This window comes from Rhinatrema bivittatum, chromosome 1, assembly GCF_901001135.1.
Source record: "Rhinatrema bivittatum chromosome 1, aRhiBiv1.1, whole genome shotgun sequence".
Lineage (NCBI taxonomy): Eukaryota > Metazoa > Chordata > Amphibia > Gymnophiona > Rhinatrematidae > Rhinatrema > Rhinatrema bivittatum.
Window position 1 is genome coordinate 269762044 of NC_042615.1, and position 14537 is coordinate 269776580.

The following is a 14537-nucleotide window of genomic DNA, read 5'->3' on the forward strand; positions in this document are numbered from 1 at the left end:
GGAAACCCTTCTGCTCTATTTCAGGTATCTATCTTGGGATACTGGGTACTCGCTTCTCGAGGGCCTGCTCTCCCTAATCTTGTGCCTGCCATTGAACAACTTCTGCCTGCCAGGACCTTCAACAATACAGCTTTCTGCTTCAGTGAGTACTAACTCTTTCAGTCTGTCTCACCTTCAGCTTCAGCACTCTGTGTCTACATCCTGGACCTGTCCCTGCTACGCCGTGTAGCCTATCACCTATTCGAGTGTGAGACTGGTCTCCTCTGCTGAGGACCCCTGGACTAGTTCTGCTGGGGTACATTCACTGCTGCCCGCTCCCCGGGCAGTACCATCAAGCTGTACAAAAAATACAACTTCTCTGTGTCTGCGTGTATAGAGTCTAGCCTAGTACTGTGGTTCCTCAGGGGGCTCCTCCCCATGGGAGTGGCCATCACCGCAGTACCCAAGAATCCACTCCAACACCTCATAACCATAACACAGGCAGACCCGGATGAAACAGAGACCCAGCTGGTGCTTTGCCTATACCAGCTCTTGTTCCCCTTGGGTTGAGCCTTTGGGTGCTGGGGCTGGCAGATCTCAGGTAGGTCTCTGCTTTTAGTAGAAGAGGAGGTCTTAAGATAACAGGGTCATAGGAGGGCAGCGATCAGACATGTCAAGGAGCAGGCAGTGGTAGGTAGCAGGCAGCGGTCAAGTGCATCAAGAAGTAGGCAGATGTTAGTGGCAGGCAGTGGTCAATCATGTCAAGAAGCAGGCAGAAGTCAATCCAGGAATCTGTCTGAAGGGAAGACGGGATGGATAGGCAGGAGGTCCAGCAAGGAGAAGTATAGAGGGTAAGGAATTCTGAAGACAGGGCTGAAATGAAACAATGCAGAAGCTGGAGACAAGACGCTGAAGACAAGGTTGGGCTGTAGACAAGACGCTGTAGCAACATACTCTACTCAGAGAGGTGGGACCTGTTGCTGAGGCGTGTTGCAGCTGGGAAGCTGCCTTCTTATAGACCAGCACTGGTGACATCATTTCCAGGGGCCATGAAGGTTTTCCCGCCAGGGTCCCTTCAAATGTTTCTGCACAATATACTCATGCACCTAGCGAGAGATGCAGCATGCTGAAATTGGCAGCATCCTGCCCCGTGAAGACCCAGCAGCTTCCTGGTGTGTACACGGATGGAGTCCCACCACATGAAGGGTGGGGCCCACCACATAAAGGGTGAGGCCCTGCTGCAGGGAGGATGGCTTGGCTAGCTAGGGTCTGAAGGTGAGCACGGCGGTTCATGGGAGTAGCCCGTGGATTGCTAAACGTAACAGTACCCCCCTCTTAAGCCCTCTCCCTGAGGTTTTGGGTTTCCTGGGGTACCACTAATGAAAATCTCTTAAAAGGTTTTGAGGGGAAAAAGATGGCTGACCTGACTCGCTGATGGTGAGACGCTCGTCGGAACCCTCTTGTTTTTTTTCCCTCAATATGCCCCACTCTGGCCGAAGAGGGCCAGAGAGCAGGGTTTTCCTCTCCAATTACCCTCGGGGGAGACTCGGGGTCCTATGAACTCTCACGTTCTTCATGAAGGATTATTACCGGGAGTGCCCTCGCTGGAGCAGAGCCGGCAGGCAGAGGAAGCTGGTTCGCTCCCTGAGTTATCAATCTCGCTTTTCCTGGAAGAACGGCATCCTCCCTCCAACCCTGCGGAAGCACACGCCCTAAGTCAGCCCAAAGGACAGTTGAGAGCAGAGAAGGAAACTGGAGGCAAGGTTGCATGGCCAGAACCGGTGTTTATACATCCAGTGCCAGATTTGGAAACAGAAAAGGAGTCAGCTTCAGCTGTAGACGGAGAAAGGAAGCAAGGGAAGAATCTTTGATTTCCCATGTTGTCTGTCAGTCTGATGAATTGGTAAGGCCACCTTCTACTATCATAGATTCTTTGTGGGATGCTATCTAGATTTTAAATAAGAACTTGACCACTCAATTTAAAGCTGTCTCTAACTCTTTCTCAGCAGTGGACAATCGTATAAATAGAGTAGAGACAGAAGTGGCAGTAGTAAAGAAAACTTGTGAAGTGTATAAAGAAGAGACAGGAAAATTGTTGAATGTACAACAAAATTTAATGAAAGAAAACCAACTGCTTGCTTATAGATTGGAGAATCTAGAAAATCCCCTATGAGGAAAGACTAAAGAGGTTAGGACATTTCAGCTTGGAGAAGAGACGGCTGAGGTGGGATATGATAGAGGTGTTTAAAATCATGAGAGGTCTAGAACGGGTTAATGTGAATCAGTTTTTTACTCTTTCAGATAGTAGCAAGACTAGGGGGCACTCCTTGAAGTTAGCATGTGGCACATTTAAAACTAATCAGAGAAAGTTCTTTTTCACTCAATGTACAATTAAACTCTGGAATTTGTTGCCAGAGGATGTGGTTAGTGCATTAGTGTAGCTGTGTTTAAAAAAGGATTGGATATGTTCTTGGAGGAGAAGTCCATTACCTGCGATTTATTAAGTTGACTTAGAAAATAGCTACTGCTATTACTGGATCTTCTTGGTGTTTGGGTACTTGTCAGGTTCTTATGGCCTGGATTGGCCACTGTTGGAAACAGGATGCTGGGCTTGATGGACCCTTGATCTGACCCAGTATGGCAAGTTCTTATGTTCTTAAAGTAGGGGGAAAAACCTACGTTTCATTAATTTCCCAAAGGATCCAACTGTATTGCCATCAGAAATGTGGAGAAAATACCTAATGGAAAATTTGAAGATCCCAGGGAAAGCCATACCACCGATTTCTCGCATATATTATATTCCTTTGTTCAAGAAAAAGAGTTCTGGAGAAATGAATGAGGCGATACATGGAAGACACTGTGGATCTTTAATGTCAGTGGTAATTTTAATTGATAAGTGACAGACCCCAGTTGCTGAAGTACAGGGAAAGATCTGACATAGTGCTGGTCGGTATTGCAATTCGAATTCAAAGCAAGCGAAGAACAAGAACCAATGGGCTTTTCTTGCATTAAGCCGCTGAACTTGTTGTAAGTATTTGAAGTTCTTGTGGTCTGTATATATTGTAATTCAGTATTGAGCTCCCTCAAGTAGGTGACACCATTCCCCGAGAGCTAGTTTGACAGCCAGAAGCTCTCGGTCTCTGATAGTATAATTATGTTCAGCAGGAAAGAACTTCTTAGAAAAGAAGGAACATGTCCAAAGGGCTCCCTCTGGAGAATGTTGGCTAAGCATAGCCCCTATGCCTAGTGATGAGGTGTCGACTTCTAGAATGAAGGACCTTGAAAGATCCAGATGACACAGACATGGCTCCTCTGTTAAGGTATTCTTTAACTTCTGAAATGCCTCCAGAGCTTCAGGTGGCCAGTCTTTGGTACTGGCACCCTTGTGGGTAAAGGCAGTGAATGGTGCCACCACAGATGAGTAGTTTGAGATAAACTGATGATAATAATTAGCAAATCCCAAGAATCTTTGTAGAGCTCAGAGCTCCTTGGGATGGGGCCAGTCTCTGATGGCCTTTACCTTTTCAGGGTCCATGCGGAACCCATCACTAGACACTATGTACCCCATAGGTTTGAAAAGACATTTTTCCAACTTGGCATAGAGGTTATTTTCTCGCAGACATTGGAGAATGAAGCAGACATTTTGGCAATGGGAGTTCATTGTTTGAGAAAAGATTAAGATGTCATCTAAATATCGACTACACGGGCATAGAGAAGATTGTGAAAGATCTCATTGACCATTTTTGGAAAACTGCGGAGGTGTTGCAGAGCCCAAATGGCATGACTAAGAATTTGCAGCATCCATCACAAGTGTTACATACCATCTTCCACTCATCACCAGCCTTGATACGTATAAGTTTATATGCTTCCCTAAGGTCCAGCTTAGTGAATATCTTAGCCCTTTGCAGATGATCAAAGAGGTCTGTTATTAGCGGTAATGGATACCGGTCCTTTTGATGATGGTGTTCAGGCCGCGATAAGTTTATATGCTTCCCTAAGGTCCAGCTAGGTGAATATCTTAGCCCTTTGCAGATGATCAAAGAGGTCTGTTATTAGCGGTAATGGATACCGGTCCTTTTGGTGATGGTGTTCAGGCCACGATAAGTTTATATGCTTCCCTAAGGTCCAGCTTGGTGAATATCTTAGCCCTTTGCAGATGATCAAAGAGTTCTGTTATTAGCGGTAATGGATACCGGTCCTTTTGATGATGGTGTTCAGGCCACGATAAGTTTATATGCTTCCCTAAGGTCCAGCTTGGTGAATATCTTAGCCCTTTGCAGGTGATCAAAGAGTTCTGTTATTAGCGGTAATGGATACCGGTCCTTTTGGTGATGGTGTTCAGGCCACAACACTCAATGTATGACCTGAGGGAGCCATCTTTTTTTGTAACAAATAATCACCCAGTGCCTGCTGAAGAAGAAGATGGTCGAATAAATCCACATTCTAGATTTTTCACGAATGTAGTCGGAAATAGCCCGAGTCTCAGGAAGAGACATTGAGTAGATTCATCCGCATGGGGGCTTGCTCCCTGGGAGGAGTTCAATACCACAATCGTAGGGGTGGTGAGGTGGTAGAACTTCAGCCTTCTTTGAAAAGATGTCTTGGAAATCTGCTTACTGCGGAGGGAGCCCAGGACATGCCATAGCCACAATCATAGTATGAGGAGGCTCAAAGTGTTGCAAGCATGAGTCTGAGCAGTCGGCCTCAATGGGTAGGTTAGCCCAACAGGCAGGGTAGCCCAGTCAAATTGCGGTTGATGCCACTGAAATCAGGGTAGCCCCAAGATAATAGGATGGATGGCCCTGGAGATTACATGTAGATCGAGTTTTTCCAGATGTAGGAAGACAGTGTGTAAGGTCACGTGTGCCATTGTTATAGTGACTTGACCAGGAAGCGGGTCTCCCTTGATGACTAGAGGAGAGGTCATATTGACTGTGTGAATCAAAAACTGCTCGACGAGTTCTGTCAAGATGAATTTTCCCCCAGAGCCAGAATCCACAAAGGCCTGGATGAAAAAGCTTATGGAACCCAGCTCTAGGGTCACTGGAACCAGTAGTTGAGGACGGTAAACAGTGAGATCTAGGGTCATTTCCCCACAAGATCATAGGCATGGAGGTTTCCTGACCTCAGTGAACATTGAACCAGCAAGTGTCCCCAGCCAGCACAATATAGATGAAGGCCCTGCTCCCCTCGGTGAAGCCTCTCCTCTAGGGCTAAGCGACACCGCCCCAGCTGCATGGGCTCTTTGAAATAGGCAAGGTGGATGAAAAAGCCGATGGGGTGAGAGAGGGTTCTGAAACCTAGGTGTCAAAGCAATACTCCTTTATGCTGGATGGGTCTCACGGGCTCTTTGTTGTAGCCAGCAGGCAGCGAGCTCATCCTTGATTCTGGGTGCGACACCTTCAAGGAATATGGTGATCAGACTATCTTCTCCCCAATTTAATTCAGTCGCTAGAGTCTGAAATTCTATGGCGTACTCCGCCAGGGTTCTAGAGCTTTGACATAGGTGGAGAAGTTGGATGCTATTGCTGCCACACGGCCTGGTTCCTCGAAGACAACTGTGAATTGTTCCACAAATTGATGCAGGTTGAGCAGAAGTGGGACTCCCCTTTCCCAGAAGGGAGACACCCAAGCCAGGGTGGAGCCATCCAGCAGAGACAATATGTTGGTGATTTTTGCCTGATCGTTTGGAAGTGCATGTGATACTGATTTAAGACTTCCTGACAACACTTAGAGGTCCCCATCAAACCGGGGTGGAGCCGGTAACTGTGGAATTGGCCAGTAGATGAGTTTGAGAGGTGGTGGTGCTGATATGGGTGGAGGTGGCACCGCAGGATTGGTCAGAGTATTCAGACGGGTAGCTAACCGTTACATGGAAGCAGTCAGTTGCTCCAAGTTTTGCTGCTGTTCATATAGCCTGTGGGCAAGAGCTGGAATATCCTGCAGGGAGGACAAGCCAGCTGGGTCCATGGCCTCAGCAACCTGTTGTGTTCATGGACCCTCTGGCTGAGGTGGAATTGGTGCAACCTGCAGGGAGGAGGAGCCCTGCAGGTTCCCAGCATTAGCAGACAGTCCCAGATGAATCAGAAACCCAGCTGGAGCTTCACCTATACCAGCCCTCATTCCCCTTGGGATTAGCCTTTGGGTGCCAGGCTCACAGGTCTTAAGTGGGGTATCTGCTGTGAGCAGAAGAGGAGGTCCTTGGATAACAGGGTCATAGATGGATAGCGATCAGGTGTGTTGAGGAGCAGGCATTTGTTTGTTGCAGGCAGCAGTCAAGCGTGTAGAGAAGCAGGCAGAGGTCAATGGCAGGCAGCAGTCAAATATGTCGAGAAGCAGGCAGAGGTCAATCCAGGTATCCTTCGAAGGGAAGAAGGGATGGACTGACAGGGAGGTCCATTGAGGAGAAGCACAGAGAGTAAGGAACACTGAAGCCAGGGATGAACTGAAGACAACACAGGAGCTGGAGCCAGCATGCTGAAGACAAGGCTGGGCTTAAGACAAGACACTGGCATTTCTAAGGTTCATTATTACCCTTCACAGGTGAATCTTACAACACTGAATTGTATAGGTATATAATAGGAAATAGGTATATGCTGATTACCCCTTGTTTGCTGCTTTCTATGTATTCCATAATGTTTCCAGGACACTCTACTGTATCTGCTAATGATTCACTCTGGGACATATCTCCAAATCTTCAAATGTTTAACTCATACTTTTATAATTCTTGAAATGGAATTAAGATCCTTTATAATGACAACCAAAAAGGAACAAGAAGTGAATCCCAAATACACTACATGGCACTTCAAGGGCTGCAGTAATTCAGTCCTTGGGAAGAGCATTCAAATGAATGTGAAATGTCTTCACTTTGAATGCAACAGAGAGTCCCTATGGGTTCCTAAGTGGGTGGCCATGAACACCATACTTCTCTGCCTCCGGATGGTGGTACAGAAGAAGAACTTCAAAGACAAAGGGAGTTTCAGCAGAAATGAGAGTACCAGGAACAGGAAGAAAATAAAACCTTTCCAGTTGGGGTGGAGTATCCCTCTGCTATACAGCCATTTCTGCCTGACAAGGACAAGCATGGTCTCTGTGAAGTAGGGGATCAGACCTCACTTCTGTGCTAGGGACCAAAGATAATTACAGACTGTTTTTTTTTTAGTTGGGCCATTTTATCAAGGTGAATACCTTTGAAAATCCTCCCCTCAGTTACTCAATTAAGGGTCTAATTTTCTAAAGTATGCTATTTATTATCATGCATTATTAATGCACTTTACTAAATAGGATCCATTCATCATCATCATCATCATCATTGTTTATTTATATCAAGCTTTTTCAGCAAGAGACCACAAAGCATGTTACAACCAATTAGGATAATACATACATGAAGTACATTACAGGATCCAGGAGGCACTTAATACATAAAGATCTAATAAATAAGGCCTAAGAAAGTACAAATACATAAAGATCATAACAAATATATAAAGATCTAATAAATATGACATAGCAAATGAACAACAAAATATACTATACCATGGCACTAAGCACTATATGTTAAATATGGAGATTTAGAACACCCAGCTACACTAACTGCACTAATCACATCCCCTGGCAATAAATTCCAGAGTTTAATTGTGTGTTGCATGAAAAAGAACTTTTTCCGATTAGTTTTAAATATGCTACATGCTAACTTCATAGAGTGCCCCCTAGTCCTTCTACTATCCAAAAAAGTAAATAACTGATTCACATTTATCCGGTCTAGACTTCTCATGATTTTAAACACTTCTATCATATCCCCCTCAGCCATCTCTTCTCCAAGCTGAACAGTCCTAACCTCTTTAGTCTTTCCTCATAGGGGAGCTGTTCCATCCCGTTTATCAGTTTGGTCACCCTTCTCTGTACCTTCTCTATCGCAGCTATATCTTTTTTGAGATGTGGCGACCAGAAGTGTACACCGTATTCAAGGTGCGGTCTTACCCTGGAGCGATACTGAGGCAATATATCATTTTCTGTTTTATTCACCATTCCCTTCCTAATAATTCCTAACATTCTGTTTGCTTTTTTGACTGCCGCAGCACACTGAGCCAACAATTTCATGTATTATCCACCATGATGCCTAGATCTCTTTCCTGGGTGGTAGCTCCTAATATAGAACTTAACATCATGCAACTGTAGCATGGGTTATTTTTCCCTATATGCATCACCTTGCACTTATCAGGAACAGGAGTTTTTTGCAGGGGGCCTTTAAAGTGGATCTCAGGGTTAGGGTGTCATGGGATCAAGGGATTAGTCTGGGGAATAAGGGGAAGGTGTGAGGGCTATGTGAAGGGAACTGAGAGTTTGTGGTATGGCTTGTACTATAAAGGCACAAGCCATATGAAGGATCTGGAGGAGGTGGGGTGCTATCTGAAGGGCACCAAGTGAGGGCAGCATTCATGGTATGGCTCATGCCTGTTTTGCACATGGACCCTTGTATTTATTTATTTATTTATACGTTTTTATATACCGACAACCGTTTGCACATCGTATCGGTTTACAGTTAACTTAGAACAGATAGGCGAAAGCCTTTACATGGAACGGTAACTATAGTTAACAGCAGAAACCAGAACAATAACTATAAAACAATAACTATAAAACGGAGAACTAGTTTCCAAAAATTTACAAGTAGTAATCAGTGAACGATGTCAAGGTAACAATCATGTGGAGGGATTGGCGGATGGGTAGGCCTGGAGAAAAAGCCAGGTTTTCAGTTTCTTTTTGAATTTAGGGGTGGATGTCTCTGTGCGCAGATCTGTAGGAAGGGAGTTCCAGAGGGTGGGGCTGGCAAGGGAGAAGGCCCTCTTCATTGTGGAGGTCAGTTTGTAGGGTTTGATAGAGGGAGTGCGGAGAGTTCCTTGAAGGGCAGGATGGGTGGGTCTTGTGGAGGAGCGAGGTAGGAGAGGGGGGCAGAGCCAGTGTAGGTTATCATTAGTAATGCTCTTGTGTATGAGTGACAGTGTTTTGAAAAGGATGCGTGATTGGATGGGTAGCCAGTGGAGCTCGATGAGGGTTGGTGTGATGTGGTCTCTTTTTCTGGTGTTAGAGAGGATATGTGCTGCAGCGTTTTGTAAAAGTTGCAGAGGTTTGGTGTGGTTGGAGGGAAGGCCGAGGAGGAGGGCATTGCAGTAATCGATTTTGGAGAAAATGATCGACTGCAGTACTGTACGAAAGTCTGAGAAGTGCAAAAGGGGTCAGATTTTTTTGATAGTTTGTAGTTTGAAGTAGCAGTCACTGAAGAGGGATTTGATGTAGGGTTTGAAGGAGAGTTGGTTGTCAAGGAAAACACCCAGGTTGCGGGTGTGTGAGTGAAAGGTAGTGGAAGAGTGAGAAAGGGGAAGAGGTGGAAGAGGGAGTTTAGAGGAGATGATAAGGAGTTCAGTTTTTTGAGGGTTGAGGGCAAGGTGCATGTCAGTGAGGAGTTTATTGATGGCGGTAAGGCATGAGTCTCAGCTTTGTAGGGCGGATTGGAGAGAGTCAGAGAAAGGGAAGAGAATTTGCACATCATCTGCGTAGATGAAGTGTTTGATGCCAAGGTTAGTTAGGAGGGTAGTGAGGGGAAGCATGTAAATGTTGAATAAGGTTGAGGATAGCGAGGAACCCTGTGGAACACCCTGATCCAAACTGATAGTGTCAGATTTGTTGTTATCAGAGAGGACTGAGAATTGGCAATTTTGTAGGTAGGATTTGAGCCAGGAGAATGCAGTTCCAGTAATACCAATACTACTGAGGATATTGATGAGGATGGTATGATTAACAGTGTCGAAAGCGGCAGAGATGTCAAGCATAGCAAGAAGGTAGGAAGAACCAGTATCAGTTCCTTTAATTAAGGTGTCAGTTAGAGAGAGCAGTAGGGTCTCAGTGCTCAGATGCTTTCGAAAACCATATTGTGTGGAGGGTAGAATATTGTGTAGTTCAAGGTAGTCAGAGAGGCGAGCGTTGACAAGCTTTTCTAGAATTTTAGCGAGGAGGGGGAGATTGGAAATGGGTCTGAAACTGGATAAGGTGGAGGGATCAAGGTTGGGTTTTTTAAGGATGGGTTTCACTACCGCTTTCTTGAGAGAGTTGGGGACCATGCCCTGTTCTAGGGAGCAGTTGGAAATTTCAGACAGAGGTTTGGAAATAGCTTTGGGAATGGAAAGAAGGAGTTTGGACGGGATAGTTTCGGCGGGATGGGAAGAAGGTTTCATTTTTTTTAAGGATATTTTCTACTTCCAGGGGGGAGGATGAATCAAAGGCAGACATGGAAGTGGAGAGGTTGAGGGGGGGAAGAGTCACTTTGTTGGGATTATGGGAAAATTGTGCGGTGAGGGAAGAGACTTTGTTTTTAAAGAAGAGTGCCAGTTCGTTGCAGCGATTCTTAGAGGTGGGAGCTTGGAGTTGTGTTGTGGAGGAGTTGGTAAAGTCAGTGATCAAGGTGAAGAGGGCCTTGGGGTTGTGTTGGAAACCATGTATCTTTTTTGAGTAGTATTCTCGTTTAGTGGTGTGGATGGTGTTTCTGTATTTGTGCATGAGTTGGTAGTAGATTGCTTTGTATGCAGGGGTGGAGTGTTTACGCCAGTGCCTTTCAGCAGTTCTAAGGCGGGAGTTAAGGTTCCTGAGTTCAGGTCCCAAGGTGTAGGTAGAACAATCTGCAGGGTAAAGCCCTGCAGGTCCCCATCGTCGGCAGGCGGAGTCAGAAGAGGAAGAGTCTCAACTGGGGCTTTGCTATACTAGCCTCGTTCCCCTCAGGTTTAGCCTTTGGGTGCCAGGGCCTCTGTTGCTGATAGTACAGGTGAATCAGAAGACAGACTGGGGTCAGTGGCTGGCGGCATTCAAGGATATCCTGAAGTAGGCAATGGTCAGCGGTAGATGATGTTCAAAGATGTCCAGAAGCAGGCTGTGGTCAGTGGCACGTGGCATTCAAGGGAGGTTAAGGAAGTAAGCTGAGGTCAGTACTGGGTATCCCTCAAAAGGAAAGGCAGGATGAATAGATGGCAGGAAGGCAAGGAGCAGAACAGGCAGGCAGACAAGGAGACGTGTAACAATGCAGAACTGAAGAACTGACAACAAGAACTGAAGAGCAAGGGCAACGAAGACTACTGGGATTGAGGACAAGGACCAGGACCAGGAACTGAAGATGAAGACCACTGGAACTGAAGACCAGGAACAGAAAACATAGACTACTGGAATCGAAAACAAGGACGAAGACCAGGAAAAGAAGACGAAAACCACTGGAACTAAAGACACGGGACTCAGGAACTTGAGAATAGAAGCAGGGAATGCTGAAGCAACTCACACTACAAGGACTGTAAGGAGATCTGTTGTCAAGGGGAGGAGATTCATCAGTGGCCTTTTATAGGCCTTTCCCTGTGAGGTCATCATGAGGTACCGCTGGCCTAGTCCCACTGCGGGCTCTTTAAATGAAGAGCTGTTGAGTGCACACATGCCTTATGGAGGCCTGAGGAGAGTGTCAGCAACATCCCGCTGCAAAGACTGTTGGTGGCGTCTTGCCATTTAGAGGAGCAGTGTTCCACCGCACTGGAGGGGACAGTGCCCAGCAGTGTAAAATATTTATTTATTTATTTTAAATTTTTATATACCGGAATTCCTGTATGCAATACAAATCAGTCCGGTTTACAAGTAACGAAAGAGGTTGCCCTGGTCTGGGAAGTTAGACCTGGGTTTTTTTACATAGAACATGGAACAATAACAATAAACCATTGAACATTATTACAAGTAACATAGAATGTAACAATAGCATTGTTACAAAATACAAGCAGATTGTGAAAAATTGCAGGAGATTCTTGTGAGACTGGAAAACTGGGCATTCATATGACAGAAGAAATTTAATGCGGACAAGTGCAAAGTGATGCACGTAAGGAAAAGTAGCCCACACTGTAGTTACATAATGTTAGGTTCCATATTAAGGATCTGGGTGTCAGTGTGCAGAAGTGGTCAAAAATGCAAAGAGATTGTTACGAATTATTAGGAAAATAGACTAAACCAAATGTCATAATGCTTCTGTATCGCTCAATAATGAGACCTGGGGTACTGTGTGCAGTTCTGATTGTTGAATCTCAAAAATAGTTGCATTAGAAGAGGTACAGAGAAGGGTGACCAAAATAATAAAGGGGATGGAAGAGCTTTCAGGGTGATCTCGTTTAGGCCACGGTAGTCGATGCAGGGCCGGAGTGAACCGTTTTTTTTCCCACGAAGAAAAAGCTCACTCCAGCGGGAGATTTGGAGGGCCGGATGAAGCCCTTGGCCAAGTTCTCACGAGAAGGCTTGCATTTTGGTCAAGGACAATGGGTAGATCCTACCCCGAGAAGGTTCCATGTTAGGCAGCAAATTTATTGCACAGTCAAAGGAGCGATATAGGGGTAGAGTGTCCACAGTCTTTTTGGACAATACGTCCACATATGAGGAATACTGCTGAGGGAGGCCCAGAAGAAAGGCTGAAGTAGTCAGGCCAGGCATGGGTGTCACGGGGTTCCAGACATTGTCGTGGCAGGAGGAGCCCCAGTGAGAGAGTTGTAATGTGGCCCAGTCAAACTGCGGGGTGTGTTGCTGTAACCACGGCAGTCCCAGAACCACGGGATGGATAGGTTTGTCCAGAACGAAGAATGAAATGGTCTCTACATGAAGAGACCCAGTGTGGAGCTGGATAGGAGCCATGGTGTGGGTGACCTCACCTGGTAGAGGTTCTCCATGGATGTAGGAGAGAAGTAAGGGCACTGGGGAGCGGATGGTGGGAATTCGGAGATGTTCAGCAAGTTGTTTCAAAATAAAATTCCCGCTAGCTCCAGAGTCCACCAAATCCAGTGTGTGAAACTCTTGATTGTCCAGCTTAATGCAGATGGACACAGTTAATGGAGGAGAGGGTGAAGTCAGGCCTAGGAGAAGTCCTCCAGCAGAGCCTAGGCCTGGGAGTTTCCCGGACAGACTGGGCATGAAGCTATGGCGTGTCCGGATTTTCCACAATACAAACAGAGGCCCAATTGCTGGTGACGGCATTTTTCCTTCGGGGAAAGCCTACTTCAACCCATCTGCATAGGCTCTTCCACTTCTTTGCTCTGAGCGGTGTTGGGCTTAGGAGAGGATGTACGTCAAATTCGAGAAGAGCTCGGTGCAAGCTTCCTGGATGCACTAGGCTCCTGTGAGCATTCTCGAAGGCGGCAGTCGATGCGACCAACAAGGTCTATCAAGGAATCCATGGATTCCAGGAGTTCCCGAGCCACCAGATCATCTTTGATCCGGGGGCTCAGACCTTAAAGGAAGATAGTGGGTAGGCAATCGGAGTTCCAGTGAAGTTCAGACGAAAGGGTCCTGATCTCAATGAAGTAGTCGGTCAGAGACCTGGATCCTTGTTGGAGATGTAGAAGGGAAGACCCAGATATGGTTCTTCAACCTTGGTCATCGAAGACGGAGCGAAATAAGGCAAGGAAGCCGGACAAGTCTTGAAGAGTCAGGTCGGCATGCTCCCAGATGGGTGACGCCCAGGCCAAGACCTTACCATCCATAAGGGTCAGGATGTAAGTTGTCTTGGTGATCACATCTGTGAAGTAAGCTGGTTGTAGGGAAAAGTGCATATTACACTGATTCAGGAAACCCCTGACATAAGAGGGTCTCCCAAGAAACTTGGGGGTGCCGGCAAGGGTACGGTAGGCTGGTGGATCAGCGTAGAGGTAGCAGGGTTGAGTTTGGTAGATGTCGAGGCGGCGTCCAAACGAGTACTCAGGTTATCTATGGCTGCTGCCAGAGATTCTAAGAATTTTTGTTGTTAAGAAATTCGTTGGGCCAGGCCAGGGATGGCCTGGAGAGCTGAGACCTCTGCTGGGTCCATGGACTTGGCAATCTGTTAGGATCTGTGGGTTATGGGCCCCTGGCCCATGGTGAGAGGTGGTACCATCCACGGGGAGGAGCCCCACTGGGCTTCACTGTCGGGAGGCGAGGTCTGTAGCAGCAGATGACATAGCCCAGAGAGTACGGAAAGAGAGAGAAGCTGGGATGTGGGTGCAAATGCCAGAGTAGGAACTCACTGTGGTTGTGGCGTCCATCAGTGCCAGACGGCTTCGTCCATTTGCCTCACCTTGTTCATGGCTCCTCCCGCTTCCCTTGGGAAAATGTCTGCCGCCGCATCTACAAGCTGACCTCTCCGGCGTCCCTGGAACGGCTATGGTGCTGCCTCCCGCCATGCTCCTGCCAAGGGCCTACTAGGGTGCGCGCGCGCGCGCACTCCACCCACGTCTTTATTCCAGCATTGGTGTGAACCTTGGAGGTGTTCCCCTCTACTGACGTTACGCCATCTGGGTATATAGCCTGTACTAAGCTGCTAGCTCGTTGAGTTAGCAAAGGATTGATCTCGGCCAGTCTAAGCTACTCTGCCGCTTCCGTGCTGCTGCTGGAAGCTCTCTCTCTGCCCTTTGGGGTATTGCTAACCTTGGGTACCCGCTCCTCGAGGGCCCTCTGCTTTATTTTAGGTGCCTTACAGAGATCAGGTACTCGCTCCTTGAGGGCCTGCTCTCCCTGCCTCGGTGCCA

General features: G+C 46.8%; 1 protein-coding gene across 1 annotated transcript in view; it reads right to left on the reverse strand.

Annotated features, from left to right (window-relative positions):
* Positions 1-14537, reverse strand: part of SFXN5 (sideroflexin 5) — a 932409-nt gene that overhangs the window by 294216 nt on the left and 623656 nt on the right. The window lies entirely within an intron of this gene.